This window comes from Carassius gibelio, chromosome B23 (assembly GCF_023724105.1).
Source record: "Carassius gibelio isolate Cgi1373 ecotype wild population from Czech Republic chromosome B23, carGib1.2-hapl.c, whole genome shotgun sequence".
Lineage (NCBI taxonomy): Eukaryota > Metazoa > Chordata > Actinopteri > Cypriniformes > Cyprinidae > Carassius > Carassius gibelio.
In genome coordinates, this window is record NC_068418.1 from 1,917,147 (window position 1) to 1,940,792 (window position 23,646).

The window sequence follows — 23,646 nt, forward strand, 5'->3', positions numbered from 1 at the left end:
AAGCTAAATTTAATCTGTTTTGATTTGTAACTGTTGTCTGTTCATACATCCCAGAGATTTTATTTCTTCTTGAATCGTACCTGACACCTAAGTGCATTTCAATAGGTTCAACAACCCCCCATTTCTCACTGAAATATTTTCTCCATTATGTACTAGTATTAAAATCAGATAATTGATTATTAAAACTATTAAAAACATCTTCAACTGAACTTCTACTTCTACATGCTGTCAGTGTAGTGTATTTTTGTCTGCCATGGATCTGAGGAATCACACAGTCTCTAGGTTTTGTTTCCAGAAGAAAGATTGGTAACACTTTAGTATAGGGTCTAATTCAAACTAATAACTAGTTGCTTATTAGCATGTCTATTATTAACATATTGGCTGTTTATTAGTGCTTTTAAAGTAAATATAATGCATGACATCTAAATCCTACCCAATACCCTGAACTTAACAACTACCTTATAAACCATTAATAAGCAGCAAATAAGGAGTTAATTGAGGCAAAAGTCATAGTTAATGGTTAGTTAATAGTGTGAATTTGACCCTAAAATAAAGTGTGACCGAAAGATTTTATTTTCAAGAGAAAATAAAACCGAGAAAGCTCTGCAGAACAGTCTGTTGAGTCTGTGTCGGTTCTGTTTTATACAGTGCTTCTGAAGGCGTGCCCATGTTCAATACATTTCATACATATGGTTCTGTTTATCAACTCTTTTACCTTTTATGGCTGTCTCCAGCTTGCTTTTAGGATGTAGAATTTATTTTAAGTGAAACGAGGAGGCCTAATCATATATTTTGTCTTATGTCAAAACAGGATATGCAACTTTACTATATGCTGTATTTTGGTAATGTCTGCACCAAGGAAGTCTGATCATATATTTTGTCTAATGTCCAAATAGGGTGTGCAGCTGCACCATATAATATACCCCTGCACTCTCTGCACATTTCATTCTCATGCAGGCCTCTACATCCGAGTTCCTGTTCCCGTTACTTTTCCCGTTCCTGTTAATTTATTTGTTTGTTTGGATGGATTTTTGGTTTTGACCTCTGCTTGTTTGATTTCTCTTTGGATTAACCATCAAAACCCTACTGCTATTGGATTTCTCGTCTCCTGCGTTTCACTAGGTCTCCGATCGTAACAAACATACAGTCAAATGCATGATTACATATAACAGTAGAATAACTTGATACATAAATGGCTAGATTCACATTGATTATGCCTGATTAGTTTACATATTGACCAATAAAAATCTTCTTCATCAACAGGCACAACATTTAAAATGTTTTCCCTTAAACTTGTATGGAAATCATTAACAAAATCATCCATGCTTTCAACAGCTGACATAATAACACTGTTTGCAACACCATTACCTTGTAATTTGGCTATTATCGATGCACACCTTTCCCTCGAACTATCCCTTGAACAGAAGAACATTCATGCAAACGCGCATCATTATGTAATCTTTGCTCTGTGTCAGACACAACAAGTGATACTGCTTCATTGAGATCTGGGGCTTGTTGATTTTGTGGATATACAATTCCACTGCTTGCTGCTACACCCCTAAAATGAAATGTAGGTAAATGTTTTCTAAACCCTTCATAGCTTTTAAATTGCAAGGAACAACCATCCTGATCACAAATCGGATCAAATTTTTTACCAGGATATAAACCATGTACAAAGTTTTACATGCCAAATTAAAGCTGCAGTAGGTAACTTTTGTAAAAATATATTTTTTACGTATTTGTTAAACCTGTCATTATGTCCTGACAGTAGAATATGAGACAGATAATCTGTGAAAAAATCAAGCTCCTCTGGCTCCTCCCAGTGGTCCTATTGGCATTTGCAGTTACGGACCGCTCCCGGTAAGAAAACAACCAATCAGAGCTGCGGTCCGTACCTTTGTTTGTGTTCAAAATGTAGAAAAATGTATATAATAAGCGAGTACACCATGAATCCATTTTCCAAACCGTTTTTTTTAGCTTGTCCTGAATCACTAGGGTGCACCTATAATAAGTGTTTATATTTGGACTATTTTAGATTGCTTTGGGAGTAACCCAGTACCTTTGTGATTATTCATAAACATAAACAGAGAGAATTAGTTCCGGCTACGATGTTCTTCCGCAAGACGGAAGCAGTTCTGTTTATTAACCACTAGAGCGTCAAAAGTTACCAACTGCAGCTTTAATTTAGCTATTGTAAACAGTGATTTACAGACATAGCATCTAAACATCATTCAAAAACTTAGCTCTAAGCTCCTGTACTCTTGGGCTCTCACTTGTGGTGCCAACATCAATTTTGTACACTGTAGTCTGGAGAAAAATGTACTAATTTTTGAGTGGAGGATCATAACTGAGACTGAAAACAAAATTAACCTTGAAGAGTGCATCAATGGCTGCCAGTGAAGAGGATTCTTGACAGGGGATGAGCTTTTTATCCACCACAATAAAGTAGTGACTGATGGCTTCCTTGCTGCTCCCTAAGGCAAGAATGTATGGCTGACGATTGTCTTCCAGCTCAAGGTGTTCCTGTATACTTCTACATGCCTAAATGGGGGAAAAATTAAGTCTATCAATAATAATGATAAATTAATAAGTACAGCTTTATCAATTAGCATTTATTTGAGACTTTTTAGCTTAATTGCACACCATAAAGACCAGGAAGCACTCAAAATCAAAAAAGTACATCCACAGAATAACTGTTCATTTTAGTTTAGATTTAGATCAGATTTAGAGTAATTGTATCAACTTACTATATTAACCCCCATTTTACATTTAATCTAATAGTAAAAAATAAGATGAAGAAATTACTGAATCAATTCCAAGTGTAACGCTTATAGCCCTTGTATTTTGGCACCAGTGTACCAACTACCTACTTTGTGAAACACCACCAGATGGTCAATGGCCTGTGAAATACTGATCCTTTGGATTTTCTTTCTTCCTGAAGCCAGGGGTGGTAGGAGATGCAAAAGTAGAAGGAAGGATGATATATCTCTGTCCCATTCTGAAAAAACACAGAACATTGTTAAATGCCTATAACTATGTATAGTATAATTAGACTGCAAAGTCATTGGAAGTTTCACCGGGGGAATCCTGTGTCTCGCTGCTTCCTCTGCTCTCTTTGGCAGATGACAGTAATATTTTCAGCAGTGGAGTGGAAGACAAGGTTTCTCCTAGTCTGATAACCTTTGCTTTGAAAACTGTTGGCCACCTTTCCAAAAGTTTGGAAGCAGTTTCTGACCCAAAGAGGAGTGTGAAGTCCTGAAGAATCTGAAGAAGTTTGAAGAAAACACAATATATAATTACAATATATACAATAATGTGGTCAGTTTCAACAATGCAGACCATTTGACAGTTTTCTGATACTAACATTAAATTTTAGTAAAAAAGGAAAGAGAAAATCCATACCAATCCTCAAATTCCAGGAATCGAGGAACAACAGAGAGAATGGTGGTGGATCCCTCTGGTGATGGAAAAGGCACTGTCTGTATTCCAACGTTGCCTTCATCTTCTGCATGATGACCTCACGTTCGCTTGTATGATTAATCAAAGAGATAGCCTCTTCACTTTGATCAATATCTAGCTGATGTTCTTGGTAACATACAGCAGCTGTCTGTCAAGCAAAGGACCTCCCTTTTCCTCTGTTTTTGGACCGTCCTTATTTCCAGAAGGTATTGTCCCGCTTTGCACTGTCTTGAGGTGCCATGACAAGGATCCAGTGTTTTTGGCCATCATAGAAATGTTGAAATGACAGAAATTCTTAATTTATCCCTTAATTAAAAATGAAAACATCTTTAGACATGTCCAACTGAACACAAAATATTGAATGTCCTGATCAGTGATAATGACTTACATATCCAGTCCTCCCTTGGGGATCTATGAGTGAGGGAAACAAGGTGATAATTCCCAAACCATACTTCTGTTTGGTAAGTCGATGTGGGACCCTTCTGAAGAATGGGAACATTTAACGTTACTTTACACTGATAGGAAATGTTTAAGAACATTTAATTGAACTGTAACTTTTAGAACATGCATTTGTACACATCTTCAATACACCAACACTACCTACAATAATTAGAACAATGAACATATTAAACACTACCAGTATTCATTCCTAAATTGGGATACAGATCATTCAGCAGCTCCTCTGTTTTCACTCACCAATGTCAGTCAACTCATTTATGACTAAAACCAACCCACTGGTGGTCATTAGATCAGGAAACACGTCTTTATCCACCTCTGTACCAGTTTCATCTGTAACTGTAACAGCAAGGCTGAGAACTTCTCTTTCAGTGCAAAACAAAATATTTACAAATTTTAGTATATAGGTTTATAGGTAGAGCACTGCACTATCAAGCGCAAGGTTTGGGGTTCGATTCCCCAGGAACACATGATATCTAAAAATGTATAGCCTGAATGCACTGTAAGTCGCTTTGGATAAAAGTGTCTGCTAAATGCATAAATTTAATTTCATTTAAATATCACTCAAATAAATCTAATAAATAAATAAATCAAAGCACGTCTTTTGAGATTTGTATGAATTTCTTCCGATTCCGAAATTGTGCTTTGACAATCATTGTGAATAAGTATCTGAACTCCTGGCTTGTAGAGGGAGAAACACGTCTTACTGGTTTTCTACAAACACGACTCGATTTGAAACAAGATTGTGTAAAAAAAAAAAATATCAAAACAACTTTCATAATATCAAAACAGCACAGACACAAATTAAATCTAAATAGGTTAACTTTTTATCTGTTATAACCCCTCATTTACAAGACAAAATGGGAAGCTTTGAGAAATTATACCATTTTCGGCTCTGTAAACTTTCACACTCTCCTCCTCCTGAACACTAAATAAGCATATGGTTTCTTCATCTATTGTGTCCGGAAAGACTGCAATACAGTTTTGTGCTACATAAAGCAACCCAATGGTCAAAAAAATCGTTATTGGCGATACTTAAATTAGGCCTTAACATAAAAAAAAAATGTTGTAAATTTGTTTTAATTGTCGAAATTGTCCACTGATCATATCAGCACTAAGGGGCTGGCTAAACACACATGCCTTTATATCATATTTCTACACAGTAAAATCAGTAGTGTAATATTTGCAGTGTTAAAAGTTATTAATTCCCAAAGAGCTGAATTAACAATCTACAGCAGGGGTTCTCAAAGTCTACATTCAAAGGTCCAAACCTGAATTTTCATCAATGACAAAGGTCCGGAACTATTGGTAATTACAAAACTAACTAATTTAATAAACATGTATAACAAATCAACATTCTTTTTATGAAAAAATAAGGTGCCTTTTATCCGGGCTTGGTCTGTGCTAGAGATCGACCGATATGGGTTTTTCTATAGCTGATGCCGATGCCGATGTTTAGAGGTCAGGGTCAGCCGATGGCCGATATGTGCTGCCGATTTTTAGGGCCGATATCTTGGAGTTTTCCTCTTGATTTGCATGCTAAAATGTCACACTAATAATAAGTGGATGCACAACACATTTTTTCTAAACCTATCATAATTTATTGAGCACTTACTTGAACCATCTCTTCATTCATCTTAATTTAGTGCACTGCACTGTATTAAAATAAAAAAACAAAATGTATCCAAAGTTAACCAAACAAATTAATAAACTGACCAAGTATTAAATATATAAAACAGGTAATATATATATATCAATCAATCAATCAATCACCTTTATTTATATAGTGCTTTAAACAAAATACATTGCGTCAAAGCACTGAACAACATTCATTTGGAAAACAGTGTCTCAATAATGCAAAATGATAGTTAAAGGCAGTTCATCATTGAATTCAGTTATGTCTTCTCTGTTCAGTTGAAATAGTGTCTGTTTTTATTTGCAATCAAGTCAATGATATCGCTGTAGATGAAGTATATATATATATATATATATATATATATATATATATATATATATATATATATATATATATATATATATATATGTCAATCATTTACATAAAAGTTTTAGAGCATTTACATTTATCAAGTAGAATTTTTCAAGTTTGTTGGAACATAAATGTAAACTTAAATATACATTTAAATAAATACAATTTTAGAAATAAAAATCAATTAAACTGAAAAATATAAAAAAATAAATATATAAAAAATAAATAACAGTGGTGCTGCAAAGACACTAGCAACCAGCAACATTTGTGTTTGGTATAAATGACACAGAAAATCTAAAGTGCATTCTAATTTTGAACTTACATCGCAGTTTGTTCATTATTAAAATAAAGTAGAGTCAACCAAACATTTAAAAAGTTACACTGGTCAGTTTAAATACACCCTATACCGGTCCTCTCTGCTGTTATGCAAAGGACGTTTTTGCTCATGTGAAGAGGATGATTTTTTCCGTCTAGTTTATATATAAAAAAATATTATAGTTTAAATTTCAGATACATTGCGAATATGGAAACATTTGGATATGTGCAGAACGAGACGTGAGCAATAACCTCCAAATACATCTAGTCAAACCCGCGCTCGCTCGTCCTCGTATGGACTTAGTGCACATGGCATAATATCTTCTTTTTAACATAATAATAAGGACTTCTCATCTCCCAGTCTGCTGTGAAGAAGTGAGCAGTTTTCGTCACAGAGCTCTCCGTCCCCCTGGACGTCCACCCGTCTGTCGTGAGCGCAACAGAGGATGCTCGGGATAGTTCATCCACAACTTTTTTCTTCTCCTGTTCATAAAGATCTGGCACCATCTTTTCACTCTAACCTCTTTCCTTCATCATTATATCTGACAGGGAAGCCAAAATGCGCGGGGCGAGTGTGGACTGAACATGCGCAACTTTTTTTTTTTTTTCATAAATCAATCCGCGGGTCACGCGTATGCCGAACTGAAGATATTGATCTGAACGGATCACGGATCAATGATGATCCGTTGCACCACTACTATAGCAACAACGAGCACCACGAAACCATTTAAAGAGGCGCATTCAGCGGTCTCCTTGACAGAAAACATTCAGCAAAGTAAAATTATCTCAAACATATGGCGCGCTCTCTTCATTTTATCAAACGATCCTAATCACATTTATTCATTTTACAGTCCTGCAACTAGCATTTTATTAATACTAAAACCCCTTTAATTCAGGTGAGAAAGCTTTTTTTCCAAGTGGCTTTTGCACATAATAATAATACCGCTGCAGACGCATTTTGCAGCATTAAGGGTCCAGGACAGCTGTCTCTCCGAGCGCGGTGCTGTCTGATATATCGGTCGACCTCTAGGACTCTGTGCTATCTGTTGACTCATCCACCACAAGTGAAAGGCAGGGTGTATCTTTGATAACATCAATTAACTGCTTTACTAAGTCATTGGCAAGCACCTCTGTCCTCCTGGTTGAAGTGTCATTGGACAGTGGAATTTTCTTTAATTTCTCTGACATCTCCTGTCTCTCCTTTCCCTCAAACAAAGCATATGCTATCTCCACTAAACACTCACTAACTATCTCTGCATCAGTGAATGGCTTCTTGCTTTTTACCTAGTACCCAGGCCAGACAGAAAGATGGTTCTGCAGCTCTCTCTTGCTGTGTCAAAAGTCTCATAAGCAACTTATATGTTGATTCATATGAAGACTTTAACTGTCGTATGGTGTCCATACCTCTGTATTTTGTGGATATTGCCATTTAGAATGATCTTTTTTTTTCATAATGCCGTTTGACATTTCCACTTTTCACAACTCCAACTGTCTCATTACAAATCAAACAGAATGGCTTCGTGTTGGATTGGGGCAAAATGAACATAAACCTCTCTCTCCAATCATCTTTGAAAACTCTATTTTCTTCGTCAACTTTTCTTTTCCTGGACAATGACATCCTTCATTTACTGCGGTGAAGTGTTGCTTTGCGCAACTCACGCCCAATTACGTCAAAAGTATACACTCACTGGATGTCATAGCAACTGAATCACAGAGAAAAACTTAAAAAATCTTGCCTTCGCTTTAATTTCGGGTCATCCCAAAAAAAGATATAAAAAACTAAACAAATGATTTTGAAATGTGTTTATCAAGGTAGGAAATCCAGACTTTTAATCCCTTACACCAGTGGTTCCCAACCTTTTTCAGCTCGCAGCTGAACCACACACATATGTTTGCGCGGCCCACTTCAAAAAAATTAACTGACCCCGCTATTGTTGGGTTAATAACTTAGCACTCAGAAACTAGACTGTTAACTGTATTTATTGAATAAACTAGGGCTGTGTGATATATATATATATATATATATTTAAAAAAAATCACGATTTCTTTGATCAATTTTGCGATTGTGACACACACCGATATGCTTTTACAGTCATAAATGCATTCAGAATTAATTTGAAACATATTTCAAAAAGAAAAACAATTAGAGCTTTTTCAAAACATTTTAACGTCTCTAGAACAGACAAAACCAAACTTGCACAGATACACGCTGCTCTGCGCGGAGAGAGTGTGCGCACTTAAAACGTGTCTCCTCTCACTTAAACTGCGTCCTTTGCACTCATAACTCTCTCTATGCTCATGTGTTAGATATTAATTATTTTTGCACGTTTTTATATCTAGCCTTTTACCACGTGCAGCTCTGAACTATATTGTTGGGTTAATAACTTAAGTACTCAGAAGCTAGATTGTTAACTGTAATTATTGAATGAACTAGGGCTGTGCGATATGGACAAAAAAAAAAACATTTGTGATGCTTGCTCAGATACACGCTGCTCTGCGTGGAGAGAGAGTGCGCACCTAAAACATGTCTCCTCTCACGTAAACTGCATCCTGTGCACTCACAATTTTCTCTATGCTCATGTGTTAGATATTAATTATTTTCGCACGCTTTTATTTCTAGCCTTTTACCACGTGCAGCTCTGATCCGTTAACATGGGCTCAGAAAAAAGACGCATCCCAGACAGTGTGTGAACCTAAAGTTAGGCATATGGCCAATCTGTTCTGTTCTCGCGCTAGGCGCAATGCATTCTGATTGGATCGGATAGCATACTAAAGGAGGTCAGGGCCGCGGAAAATCGTGCTATAAAGCGATTTAGAAATCGCACATGCTCGAATCTTTATTTTATGGCGACTTCAATTAATCACACAGCCCTAGAATGGACTGGAAATTAACAGAAAATAACTCTGGCTGGCACCGCTCAGCAAAACGGGAAAACCAGATCCAGGCAGAGCTCAGCAGCGGGTAGATAGTCACCGGAGCAAGCAGTCAGGAGGACACACAACAGCCATTTATGCATGTTTGAATTTGTTGTTCTGTAACACATGCAGCAACTGACCCCGGTATTGTTGGGTTAATAACTTAGTACTCAGAAGCTAGATTGTTAACTTTAATTATTGAATGAACTAGGGCTGTGCGATATGGACAAAAAAAAAAAAAAACATTTGTGATGCTTGCTCAGATACATCGGGCACGCTCAAATCATGATTTTATGACGATTTCTTTCCAGTCCTAGAATGGACTGGAAATAATTGGTGGCCCACCTGCAATACCGCCGCGGACAACAGGTTGAAAAACACTGGTCTAAGGTGAGACTATATTTCAGAATAAGAATATCTATATTCATGCTGTATCTATATTCTGTGTTCATGCATTTTTTTGCTAATTTTGTCATATCTGCTGTTTAGAATGGACAGCGATATTTCATCAACTGGTCTCCTATACTTCATTTGATTCCACCATCATCACAAGGATGCAAGTTACCTGGAAAAATGTCATCCTGTCAAGATGAAAAACATCGTCAAAAAGATACATTTGGAGATTTCTGTCGCTACCTATTGTCTGCCTCAAAATATTGCCAGATGGGTTGTACATGAAAAACTAATATAAATAAAATCAGTTGGAGAGCTGACCTTGACTGTTACTTTTGTCTTTTATTTTATAAAGAACAGCTTGATGCAGAGAAGAGACCACACAGCCATACAGTACCTGCTCGCTGATGGGACAATGAGGAACATCATTCATGGATGCTGCACAACTCAAATCTACACATCATATTTATTCATCTCTAGGTAAATTTGATGATGTTGTGTTTTATTAAGTTCTTTGTTTCTGTGCAACACTTAATGAATGTAACTAATTAACCCCTTGTCACGCTATCTGGTCTCTGTTTCCCTGGGTGTCCACTAGTGGTCTCACTTCCCCTTAGGCACCTCACCGTAGGCACTACAATTCCCACAAGCCTTGTCCCTTCATCACAGTAATTGCACTCCTGTTAATTGCACCAGGTGCCTTCACTTATTAGTCATTATCCTCCCTATATTAACCAGTCTTTCCTGTTTGTTTTCATGGAGTCCTTTCCTTCCGTTACCCAGTCTTCTCGTATTCTGAGTTCCTGTTCCTGTTTCCATTCATGTTCCCTTTCCTATTCCTTCTTTGTTTGTTTGTTTGTTTGGATAGATTTCTGGTTTTGACCCTGGTTTGTTTACTTCTCTTTCGATTACCCTAATAAACCCTACAGCAATTGGATCTCACGTTCCCTGTGTTTCACTGCGTCTCCAAACGTCACAGAAGGACTCCATCCTGCTAAGATCCAGCAGTATGTTTTTTGATGTTTCTTCCCCAGCCACCGAGCGGGAGAGAAAGAGTTGTTTTGAGGGAACCCGCCTGGTCGTTTTTCGTGGGACCCGGAGAGGTCGCGGAGTAGTGAGTGGTCTAGAGGAGGTCCGGCATCGCTCTCCACTATGGCCCCCCTTCGATCATGGGCTCGTGAGGGATGGATTGGAGCCGGCGTCTCACCATTGCGGACGGAGAGGGGAGAGGAGGCGCACGTCTGCCGAGCCAGCACCGCTGCACAAGATGGCCGCCAGCCCTGCGCCGCTGGCCAAGGTGGTCACCAGCCCAGCACCACGACGCAAGATGGCCACCAGCCCAGCGCCACAGCACAAGATGGCCGCAAGCCCAGTGCTACTGCCCAAAGATGGCCGCCGGCCCAGGGCCACTGCCCAAAATGGCCACTGGTCCAGCGCCTCGACCCAAGATGGCCGCCGGTCCAGAGTCATGGCACAAGATGGCTGCTTGTCCAGCGCTTCTGCACTGGATGACAGCCACAGTTGACCTTCCAGAGTCGAATCAGGTTCCAGTTGACCCTCCAGAGTTGACTCAGGTTCCCGTTGACCCTCCAGAGTCGAGTCAGGTTCCCGTTGACCCTCCAGAGTCGAGTCAGGTTCCCATGGTCCCACCAGAGTCAGGGCTAGTCACCGTTGACCTTCCAGAGTCAGGGCTGGTCACTGTTGACCCTCCAGAGCCAGGGCTAGTCACCGTTGACACTCCAGAGTCAGGGCAAGTTACTGTTGACATCTAGAGTCAAGTCAAGTCACCGTTGATATTCATGGACAAAGGCAAGTCACCAAGGATCTTCATGGGCAAAGTCCATTCACCAGTGTTCTTCATGGACAAAGGCAAGTCACCATTGATCTTCATGAACAGATGCAAGTCACCAATGATCTTAATGAGCAGAGTCAGGCCACCAATGATCTTCATGATCTTTTGACCCTGGTTTGTTTACTTCTCTTTGGATTACCCTAATAAACCCTACTGCAATTGGATCTCACGTTCCCTGTGACTGTTTACTTTTAACACTAGACAGATTGGGACCATATATGATCTTTAGTAGTTTTAAAATCAACACTTTAAGTGTTGAATTGACACTCCGTTTTTTTTTACTGTGTATGACTGCGTCCTCCGGGGGTCACATTTGAAGGCTACAAACGTGATTTTGGATGACTTATTTAAGAAAAGTAACCATAATAAAACATTCTTTGTGAGGTTTAAAATACTATAATTTATTTTTTACTTTGCAATTTAATGGTTACTTTTCTTAAATGAGGCTTCCCCGATGACGTTTGCAGCCTTAAAATGGGACCGCCGAAGGATTGAAAAATAGATAAGACCTGAACAAATTATAAATTAGAATTAATTTACAGTCTGTATCTGTATTATAACATGTAATTACAAGACTTACCACCACTCTTCCAGTGAAGTAAAATGGCGTCCGCATGTGGTCTGTTTTGATAAAAAATATTCAGTGTTTAGATTCAGTGTTTTCGTCAACTGGTTTTCTTTCAGCTAGAACAGTATTTGTATTTCTTTTTGGAACTGATTAATTGTAGGCCTCATTGATCTGAAATTAGTTATTAATGGGTAAAGAAAAAGTATTTATTTGTCTATAATTTTGGCTATGTTCAAGCTCAGATAAATGAGGCCTATGATCAATCCCTTTTATCCCTTGGATAAGAAATTTGGTACTGTAATAATATAACAAAACAATATTTTTTTTATAACAAAATAGAGAGCGAGAGAGAGATTTAACAAAATGTATTAAAACTTTGTTATTCAATTATAACAGAATAAATATAAAACATACATCAAATCCAAATCAGATAAAAAAATAAATCCTCCTCCATCACCATACAAAAAAACAAACAAATTGTAACACCACTGTAGTTTAAAAGTTTCTATATCATTCATTGCTTTATAATACTTAAACTCTACAACAATTCTTGACTTGACAAGAGCCTTAAATAAAGATGTAATCTCTTGACCACACCTGTTTTCGATTCTGTTCCTTCTTGTTTTATAAATTGCCAGCTTCGCTTGTTCGGACAGAAAGTTAATTAATTGCCATTTGATCTTCTGATTGTACCCAGCCCCCAAAATAAACTTTTCCCCACATTTACCACACAAATAAATCCAACAAGTTAAAAAGTGCATGGAGTCTTTTACATTCTAAGAAACAATGAAAAATGGTTAACCTAAATCCACAAAACACACATTTATCATCAACATTGGGATTAATGACTGAAATAAAAGCGTTAACAGCCACAGCCCCATGTAAAATCCTCCATTGTAAGTCACCAGATCGTTTTACCAATGGTGGTTTGTACAGCACCCTCCACAATGGCTTAATATCCTTTTCAACCCAAATTTGTCTCTCCAAACTGTATCAATCCTCCCATTTAATGTTACCTTATTTAAAACTTTAACAAGATATTTATACATCACTTTCCCTCATACTTCATTCAGTTCTAAAATTTGTAGTTCGTTAAGATCCAGCAAAGGACCAGATAATTCTTTTAGGTCTGGTGTGATCCCAAGCTTTGGAAAAGGGTCCCTTACATCAAAAGTTGTTCTTCAAGTTTTTAAATTCTTTATCATAGACAATTCCTCCTTTGTTAACTTTGTTCTCCACACCTCCACTATGACCGAAGCGTGGCGAGCTGATTTCTGACCGAAAATAAAGTGTCCACCGCATTTATATCACTCAGCACAGGTCCAGCCACATAAATTATGTGTCTCAATATCACAGATTTGGTAGCACAATGTATCTGCACAAGTCCTGGAACATTCCCACCAGCAATGTCCATACAAGCTCCTTTAATAATAGGTTATTGTAATAACCAGTACAAAGAATTGGTCTCTTCCATCCTGCACACAATGAACAGCCCCCACATTTTGAAAAGTTGAGACAGTTCAGCAAGTTGTAATTGCTTCACATCCATTAAAAACAAGGCTGCATCCAATCCAAGTCCATCCACTGTTACTATTGCCACCTTTCGCCACACCAGATCCACAGGCCAAGTCAAGAATTTCTGGAACTGTAGACGAAAAGTAGCTTGCCTACTTGGTAAGTGGACTAGCCCTTGTCCTCCCTCTTCTTTGGGAAGAAAGAGCACACTCTGAGGAACCCGGTGCAAACTAAGATTGCTAAGATTGTCTGCAATTGGGACAGCAATCCAACAGCAGGATCCACACAAGATAATTTATGCCATAATTTTGAAGCAACCAAGTTATTGACAATTAAAACCCTCCCTCTAAAAGACAATTGTGAATGAAGCCATTTCCACTTTTTTAATTTTCCTTCAAAAACCCCTTCCCAATTCTTTTGTTGGGTATTTAAATCCCCAAGACACACACCTAGATATTTAAAACCTTCTTTCTTCCAGATCATCCCACTAGGTAATTTTGTTAACCCTCTCTCCCATTTCCCAACAGCCAATGCTTCACTCTTATCCCAATTAATTTTGGCAGCTGAAATTATTCCAAAGTCATTGATAACAGAAACCAACTTATTATGTCTTGTTGTCCACTTACCATTACCATAACCATCCGCAAAAGCAGAAATTTGATGCTAAACATCATTATGCAATATTAAACCATTAATCATGGTTCTTAGTCTATTCAGCATTGGTTCAATGGCTAATAGTAATATTAATGCATACCGGACAGTGCACAACCCTGTCTGAACCCTTGTCCTCTCTGTATTCACTGCGGTACAGTTTGCTATAGAACTGTACAGCTTGTTTTCTGATATCAGGTGTCTGTTTTAACTCTTGCCAATTCTCAGAGCATAGACAGTGAATATTACGTCTCTGACCATTATTTTTTTCAAGACTAAAGAAAAACTTAGATGGGGCATCCATTTGTGTTAAATTCTGAAAACGAGAATGGACCAGAGCCCCATGAGCTTTAATGCTGAGCAAATCTGCAAGAAGAGACGTCTTAGTTTTAAGCGTCTCGATATGTCTTCCCTCCCCAGTAACCTCTGCTAACCCTTGTGCTTCTATAATTTCAAATTCAAGCTTTTTCATTGATTTAGTGATGTCCCGAGAAACACTGAAAGTATACTGTTGAAAAAAATACTTTCACCTCAATCTTTCCATAATCCCACCACTCACGCAAATTTTTAAAGTAACACTTTCTTGGTTTAAAATTATTCCAGAAGGAAATAAAAACATCTCTAAAATTCACATCACTTAACAGGGAGGTGTTAAAATGTCAATATGCACTCTTTGACTTCACATTTTCTATATATACATTACATGATACTAAACAATGATCAGAAAAACCAGTAGGTTTGACAAGACAGCTTTTCACAACATTAAAATGGTGTCTAAAACAATAAAAACCTGTCCAACCTGGCCAAGGAAATAACGTTTTCTATGTTATGTACCCGTGTGTATTGTCTTACATTATTATTTAGCTCTTTCCATACATCACAGAAACTGTGAGTCTCAATTAATTCATTTAAAACCCGACTTTAAGCAATATGAGGTTCAATGTGATTTCTATCTACTCTATAATTATCTGTACATTTGAAATCTCCTCCCAAAAACAAAAAAAATCATCAGAACTACAGTCCTGCAGAATGGTAATAACATCTTTAAGAAAAAGTGCTCTTTCACTTCCATTTGTAGGAGCATAAACATTAATAAAAACAGCCTCGAATTTTTCGAACTGAGCCTTATGCATAATAATCTGCCAGAAACTGCATGCTTAACATCACATGAGACAAAAAGTTCTTAGCAAAGAGAACAGCCACCCCTCCTCTTGTAGAGCTCATGTGAGCAAACAACACATCACCCTCCCATTCTTTTTTCCAATCCAATTTTTTCCAACAGCAATGCTCTTTTATGCATATTTCAGGCCCCATTCAGGTTGAGAGAGCTCACCTTCATCACACTCATTATAAAAAATAGTATGAGGGGACACAAACCAAACAAAAACATAGAAAAACACAGACTATGTGGTTTCAAAACCATCTTCAGTTTGTAATTCTAATTACAGTTTGGAAACAAGTTTCTTCAGTCTATAGATCTCCTGCACTGTAAACTGGTCCCCACCTTCACCTCTCATTAGCACTACCACTGAGTTGATAAAAATCCTGCGATCAGCAAAAAAATCTTCAACCTGGACATTTTTCAAATTTTTAGTCCTTTGTAGAAATGACTTTATTTCGTCAAAGTTGTAATCACTACGTGTTACTGTCCACTACATCACTGTCAGAATCATCAACTGTACTGCATTCAATTTCAGAGTGTTTTTCAGACTCCATTTTTGTTAATCTGCTCATTTTAGCTGCTTCCACACTCATTTTCCTCTTAGTATTAGGTATTTTAAACAGTGTTTCATCACAGTCAGTCACCATCTCCTCCTCCATAATAGACTCTGCAGTGACAGCAGTTTCTTTCTCCCTACTCTCTGAATTTCCCCCGGCACCATCAGTAAACACTGTATTAGTTTCTTCCTCCCCTTTCTCTGAATTCCCCCCTTTAACCTCAGTAAGCACTGTATCGGCTTCTTTCCTCTCACTTTTTGTGTTTTTCCCCCCATGACATTACCATCATCATCATCATCATCATCATCAGTCGTTATCACTCTAGTACTATGACACACCGTTTCCCTACTCAGGCCTGGCTCAGAGTTCAATATTTCATTTTCTCTCTCAGGACATGCACGCCGAATGTGCCCCTCCTTCCCGCAGCCATAACATCTCATAGTATCAGATGATGCAAATATGACATAATCAAAGCCATCAAGTCTGATTTTAAAAGACACGTTCAGTTAATCCGTATCGCTTTTTAACATCATATGTAATTGCCGTCTGAAACATACAACATGTTCAAGCAAGGGTGATTACACCCCAGTGGAATCTTTTTCATTTGGGACACAATTTTTGAAAGGTGGCACATTCAACAGCGTTATCTTTTTTGCCAGATCAACCAATGGCATTACTGGAGTAAAAGTGTCCTGAATTACTACACCGCTCTGAACTACACTGTTCACCTTCTCAATCGTATCGAGGAAAATGACAACAGCACTGTTCATTCGTGAAGCCGACATAATACTGTCAAAACCAACAACTTCACCAACAGCCAGGCTACAGTCTTCCACAGAGCAGTTCATCACAGGCGGGAGTTTTATCCCATGCCTTCGGGAAAGCTGCTCAAACTTTGTTTGGCGTGGATCCGCCATTGCCGACCAGCAACCCAAAAGCCCACTCCTCAAACTTTCCTAGTTTTCTTTTCAAACAAAAATATAAACAAAACTTTAAAGCAGAGACAGTAAAGGAAAGTAGAAAAAGAAAGAACACTCACTCATACCGCAGCAATCTCACTCACACACGCTAACTCCGCCCAGAGAGAGAGAGAGAGAGAGAGAGAGAGAGAGAGAGCACTTCTGTTGTGTGATCTTAAAGGGGGGGTGAAATGCTCCTTTTCACTCAATATCCTGTTAATCTTGAGTACCTATAGAGTAGTACTGCATCCTTCATAACTCCAAAAAGTCTTTATTTTTATTATATTTATAAGAGAAAGATAGTCTGTACCGATTTTTCCTGGAAAAACACGAGCGCCTAGAGGCGTGACGTGTGGGCGGAGCTAAAGAATCACGAGCGCCAGTAGGCTTTTGCGTTGAGAGCGTTTGGAAGCTGTGACACAGATCCAGAGGCTGAAATTTAACAAGAGCAGCATCAGCAAAGGCGTCTCTATGTGGAATGTACTGAAACTGTATATATTTGCTTAGCGGTTTTGGAAAATGACTAAGTTCCACTTTATGTCGTCTTTTTTTTTTTCTTCTTTTTTTTTTAAGCTGTACATGTGGAAAGTGCAGTTTGATGACAACATCGCATGTTGTTTACTTGATGTGCTTAGGCACATAGACATAGGTAGATGCCCCATCGAACGCTACTGCCTATTGGCACGAACGAGCCGTGGAGCCGCCATCTTGGACCGGTCGCCAGCTCCACTCAGTGTAACTTGTTTGCCATTAAATTAGCGCATTAAATTAATCATATCTCACTGAATACCTAACTGATTTTGACTCGGGGTTTTTTGCTGCAAAGGTCATTCATGCAGCTATAATACAGGACACATGATTCAGCGTATTTTAATATTCATAATAGGCATAAAGTGACATATTATATTCTGATATAATATATAAGTGACCAGACGCCCAAAATCTAAATATGTGAGGTAGGATATTTATAAATCACCCACTATAAATATGATAAAGAAGCAGAAACAGATAGTTGCAGTAAAATAAGATATTTTAATAAGTTGAAGAAACAATTTATTATAATTTGTGACATACACTCTCTCTGGTTCTCTCTCTCTCTCACACACACACAAACTTCTCCCTCCCTCTCTCTCTCTCTCCATCTCACACAAACACACACACACTTGTGAGGTTATAAAACAACTGCTCTCTTATAATTATTTAAAAAAAATCATGCAAAATGCAGAACCACCAAAGAGGGAGAGAGAGTGAGATGACAGGATGAGACAATACAATTTAGCACGCACACACACACACACACACACACAAACCTGCTCCAACGCCGTCTACAGAAGTCATGCAGTTTACCATGCTTACTGCCTGCAATACATTGTAATGTAACATTGAAAAACTGGGATTTTTTCAGTAAAAAAAATACTAAAATTTGACAAAAAATATTTTATTTTTGTTATAATTGTGATTTTATAATATTTAGATATGAATCCAACTGAATCCAACTTGTGAAAATATATCTTTCAGGTAGTCAAATAGCATATAGTGAAGCTCTATAGCCATCTAGTGGTTAAAGTTTTTTTTTTTTTTTTAACTTCATTTTCCAAAAAATGGGTATAAATGTTACATTAAATCATTTAAAATTATCCATGTTATCCCCATGAATGAAAGTTAGAAATCTGTGTCTTTTATAAAGTGAATTTTACATAAAATGCTGTTTTTTTTTTTTTTTTTTTGTAAAAAGCTGTTTTTTTTTTTTTTTTGTAAAAAGCCTATTTAAATAAATATTTATTTATATAAATTTAGAAGATATCATAAATCCTCCAAAAACTGCACAAATGTTGAGTAAAAACATTAACAAACAGAGTAAAATTACATTTGTAAAAATATATATATATATATCTTGTTACAAAATTAAATGTTATTGTCAAAAAACACGAGTGTGGACAGGAAACGAAGACCATCAGAGGGTTAATATACATTACTTCCTGAAATCACGCGCGCACAATGAAAAAATAACAATAGTAGTAGTAATACTAATGTTAAATCTTACTTGTGAAAAGTAATCCCGAGCCGTACTTGCGATGGTCCGCCGATTAGAACAGGAAAATGCTGCACAGTGCTCTGGCATCTTAACTGCTGCTACGCAACGAAACTAGGAGTACAACCGGTTCAAGATGGCGGCCGCAAATCTCGTCGCCCAGCGGCCAATAGGGCGTCTACTTATATGATGTCTATGCTTAGGCACCGATAGCTAAGTTAACAACACAGAGATATTTGAAGCAGTTTTACTCACCGCATGCGGTTCCAACACACGATCGTGACCCTTTTTCGTTGGGACTGCATTATCCTTAAGAAATAAACGATGTGCAAATCCGTCGTCAAACTGGGCCTTGTTTGTAAAGCAAGCATCTTCGAAATGCAGGGAACAAACACAAACACTTGCACAACTCCGTTGATGCTCTGTAAAAATAAACTCCATCCACTGGTCCCTTAATGCTGTTTCTCTTTTGGTAATCTGTGCAGGGTTGTCTTGCCCTGGCAACCAAAAACACACTTCTTTTGTGACTTTTCGCGACGCTCTCACTCTGATCAGTGAAATGTGTGCTCAGCCTCGCTATACGGGAGCGCGCGCGCTTCCGGCAGAAGTGCCTTAGGAACCATATAAGGAAATTCCGCTCCATTTAACGTCACACAGACCCATACTTGAAAAAAACTTTCCGAAACTTGTGACAAACCAGAAGAGGTTTTTTTGGAACAAAAATACTCCTTCAAACGTACAACTTAATTTTTGAAACTTTGTCCATGTTTAGCATGGGAATCCAACTCTTTAACAGTGTAAAAAACTCAGTATGCATGAAATAGCATTTCACCCCCCCTTTAATCCAAATCATGCATCATTTGGATTAAAACTAAATTGTAAGAACATGACCATTTATAGGGACATTCCCTATAAACATAATTTATTTTCAACCTTAGGCATACACAACTTTTTGGCGAAAGTGAATCAAGCAGCCCATGTGAAATGCGCTCGACTGTACAAAAAAAAAAAAAAAAAAAACATCCATGCGTTGCGCAATTAGCTTGCTTGACTGTTTCTGTATTATACGAGTGGCTTTAGGATATAAATCGCAGCATATTTCAGATAAAAAAAGAAATAAGTAAAAACAAGACTTCTGTTTGTGAAATTGGCACAGTTAGGAGATTTATAAAAAGTTGTTCCCTGCATTATTACAGCAAACTGCGTGATTACAGCACTAACACGCTGCAGTGTTTACTGTGTTTTACTGTTACACCACAATAAAGGATGCATTTCACTCTGTTCCACGAGCAGCTTTGGGACGTTCTGATCACCTTCTGGTTCATCTTATACCGTCCTACAGGCAGAAACTAAAATCAGCTAAACCTGTATCAAGGACTGTAAAAAGATGGACTAATGAAGCAGAGCAGGATTTACAATCTTGTTTTGACCTCACTGATTGGAGTGTTTTTGAAGCTGCTACCACCGATCTGGACGAACTCACAGAGACCGTAACCTCATATATCAGTTTCTGTGAGGATATGTGTATTCCTACAAAGACTCAACTAATTTACAATAATGACAAACCGTGGTTCACTGCAAAACTCAGACAGCTCTGTCAGGCCAAAGAAGATGCTTACGTGAAGGAGGACAATGTCTTGTATAAACAGGCTAAATACACATTGGAAAAGGAGATCAAAGTGGCAAAGAGGAATTATTCTGAAAAAATAAGGACTCAGTTCACTTCCAACGACTCCGCATCAGTGTGAAAAAGTCTAAAGAAGATCACCAATTACAAGACACCACCCCCCAGCACTGTAGAGAATCAACGACTGGCAGACGATCTGAACGAGTTTTACTGCAGGTTTGAAAGAACACCCATCACCTGCCCTGAACGCCTCCCCACACAACCATTCACACCCTTCACAAATCCTGCAACCAGACCCAAATGCCTCTCCAAACATCCGTTCACATCATTAACAGCTCCTGCAACCCATCCTGAACACCTCTCCAATCAAGCACTCTCACCATTCACACCTCCTGCATCCCCCCTCTCAGGTGGGGCACCTGCAATTCAGATCAGCGAGGATGCGGTGCGCCAGGTCTTCCGGAAGCAGAAAAGGAAAAAAGCACCAGGCCCAGATTGTGTTACACCAGCCTGTCTGAAATCCTGTGCTGACCAGCTGGCCCCCATCTTCACACAGATCTTCAACAGATCCCTGGAGCTGTGCGAAGTCCCTTCATGCTTCAAACGTTCCACCATCATCCCCATCCCTAAGAAACCCAAAATTACAGGACTAAATGACTACAGGCCTGTGGCTCTAACGTCTGTAGTCATGAAGTCATTTGAAAAACTGGTGCTGGCCCACCTGAAGGACATCACTGGGCCCTTGCTGGATCCTCTTCAGTTTGCCTACAGAGCAAACAGGTCTGTGGACGATGCAGTAAACATTGGACTGCATTATGTTCTGCAACACCTAGACAGACCGGGGACTTATGTGAGGATCCTGTTTGTGGACTTCAGCTCTGCCTTTAACACGGTCATCCCAAACCTCCTCCTGCCCAAACTAACTCAGCTCTCTGTGCCCACCTCCATCTGTCAGTGGATCAACAGCATCCTGACAGACAGGCAGCAGCTAGTGAGGTTGGGAAAATACACATCAAGCACCCGTACAATCAGCACCGGAGCTCCCCAGGGCTGCGTTCTCTCCCCACTGCTCTTCTCCCTGTACACCAACGATTGCACATCTAAGGACCCCTCTGTCAAGCTCCTGAAGTTTGCAGACGACACCATACTCATCGGCCTCATTCAGGACGGTGACGAGTCTGCTTACAGACAGGAGGTAAAAGAGCTGGCTATCTGGTGCACTCTCAACAACCTGGAGCTTAACACGCTCAAAACAGTGGAGATGATCGTGGACTTCAGGAGAAACCCCCCTGCACTCCCCCCACTCACCATCATGAACAGCACTGTGACTGCAGTGGAGTCATTCAGGTTCCTGGGAACCACGATCTCTCAGGACCTGAAGTGGGACATTCACATTGACTCCGTTGTGAAAAAGGCCCAGCAAAGGTTGTACTTCCTCCGCCAGCTGAGGAAGTTTAACCTGCCACAGGAGCTGCTGAAACAGTTCTACTCCACCATCATTGAATCCATCCTCTGCACTTCAGTAACTGTCTGGTTCAGCTCAGCTTCTAAATCTGACCTCAGAAGACTACAGAGGGTAGTCCGGACTGCTGAGCGAATCATTGGTACAACCCTCCCTTCTATTCAAGAACTGTACTTATCCAGAGTGAGAAAAAGGGCTGTCAAAATCACTTTGGACCCCTCACATCCAGCACACTCCCTCTTTGAACTGTTGCCATCTGGTCGACGCTACAGAGCACTGAGCACTAGAACAACCAGACACAGGACCAGTTTCTTCCCTCAGGCAATCCATCTTATGAACAGCTGATAATAACGGCGAACACACTACACTTTATATTTATATACACATACACTTTATTTATCTAACACACATACTTAGTATACACTTAAATTTTGCACATAATATATATGTACATACATAACTGCATTTGTAATATACCTGCCTACAATTGTCATTTGTATATTGTCATTCAATATCTACTTATTTGTATTTTTTATTCTTTTTATTATGTGTTTTATGTTCTGTCGCTGTCATTCTGTTGTACTGCGGAGCTTCTGTCACGAAAACAAATTCCTCGTATGTGTAAACATACCTGGCAATAAAGCTCATTCTGATTCTGATTCTGATTCAGTGGAGCAGCTCTAATGTTATTAAATTAAAAATGATGAACCATAGAGCCCAAAAAAATAATAAAAAATAATAATTATTGAATAAATATAGTAGCTATCAAACACTTTAATGGCCATAATTAAGTGTCAAAATAATCGAAGGATACAAAGTCAAAGCAAATTAATCAGAGACCAGATTTCTGATATTTAGTTTTTTTTTTTTTTTTTTTTTTTACTAATGGGTGTAGGACACTAAAGTTTATTTATTTAAGGATAGCAAAATAAAGTAAACCGTGACAAATTATGCCCCAACAATCTTCATACAGTAAACTACCAGTAAAACTGATACAAATCTGGGACCAAAAATTATTCATACAGAGTCAAAAAAAAAAAAAAAAAAAAAAAACTGATATTCAGGTTAGCATGAACCTGGTTGACTACAGGCTGTCATTAGGGCTAAGGGTTTGCCGACTAAGTATTGATAGTTGTGTAAATACTGTCATACTAACAGCTGTCTGAATAATTTTTAGTTGATTGTAATCCATTACATACCTTTCTATCAAAGTTATCTAACATTATTTAGTAAACATAGCATAAGTAGTTGTCCTGCCAATTTTCTTCTTGAAACTATATTCAGATTTTGATTTACAGCCATTTGAAATGTTAATTATTTTGCTCTTCCAGGGGACTCTACTGGGCCCCTGGGGATAGAAGGGCAGGAAAAAGTGCACAAATCTATTCTCATTATGGACAAAAACAAAAAAAAAACAAAAAAAAAACTGTTGACTCACATTTCTTTAGATTGTCTTTTCAAAAACATACCATTATGTACGCTGGAAGTCATACTTATCCGAGAATAAAGACACTAGAAAATAAAAGGGATCCATTTATTTCATTAGATCAAGAGCAAGAATACAGTTCTGACAGTAAACAAAGACAACAAATACATATTGTGACACTTCCTTGTACTATCACACAAGGCCAATGTGTCATTCAGTAAGATTATGTAGGACAGTGTGCCTTTTATGGTGCAAAAGCCATACAATTCATGCAATGCAAAGATAATGTAATGTAAAAGATCTAATTCA

At 38.3% G+C, this 23,646-nt stretch overlaps 1 long non-coding RNA gene across 2 annotated transcripts; it reads right to left on the reverse strand.

Annotated features, from left to right (window-relative positions):
* Positions 1-1,367: 1,367 nt before the first annotated feature.
* On the reverse strand, positions 1,368-19,431 carry LOC128011300 (uncharacterized). Of its 2 annotated transcripts, XR_008182524.1 has the most exons (7): positions 19,078-19,431; positions 11,959-11,999; positions 3,848-3,941; positions 3,403-3,765; positions 2,871-3,264; positions 2,371-2,541; positions 1,368-1,415 (listed from the first exon to the last, which is right to left on the reverse strand). It is a non-coding gene; the product is annotated as an uncharacterized LOC128011300 (long non-coding RNA). The 2 variants fall into 2 exon arrangements; XR_008182525.1 differs by lacking the exons at positions 1,368-1,415; positions 11,959-11,999; positions 19,078-19,431 and adding an exon at positions 4,156-4,261 and having other exon boundaries at positions 2,270-2,541.
* Positions 19,432-23,646: the final 4,215 nt, after the last annotated feature.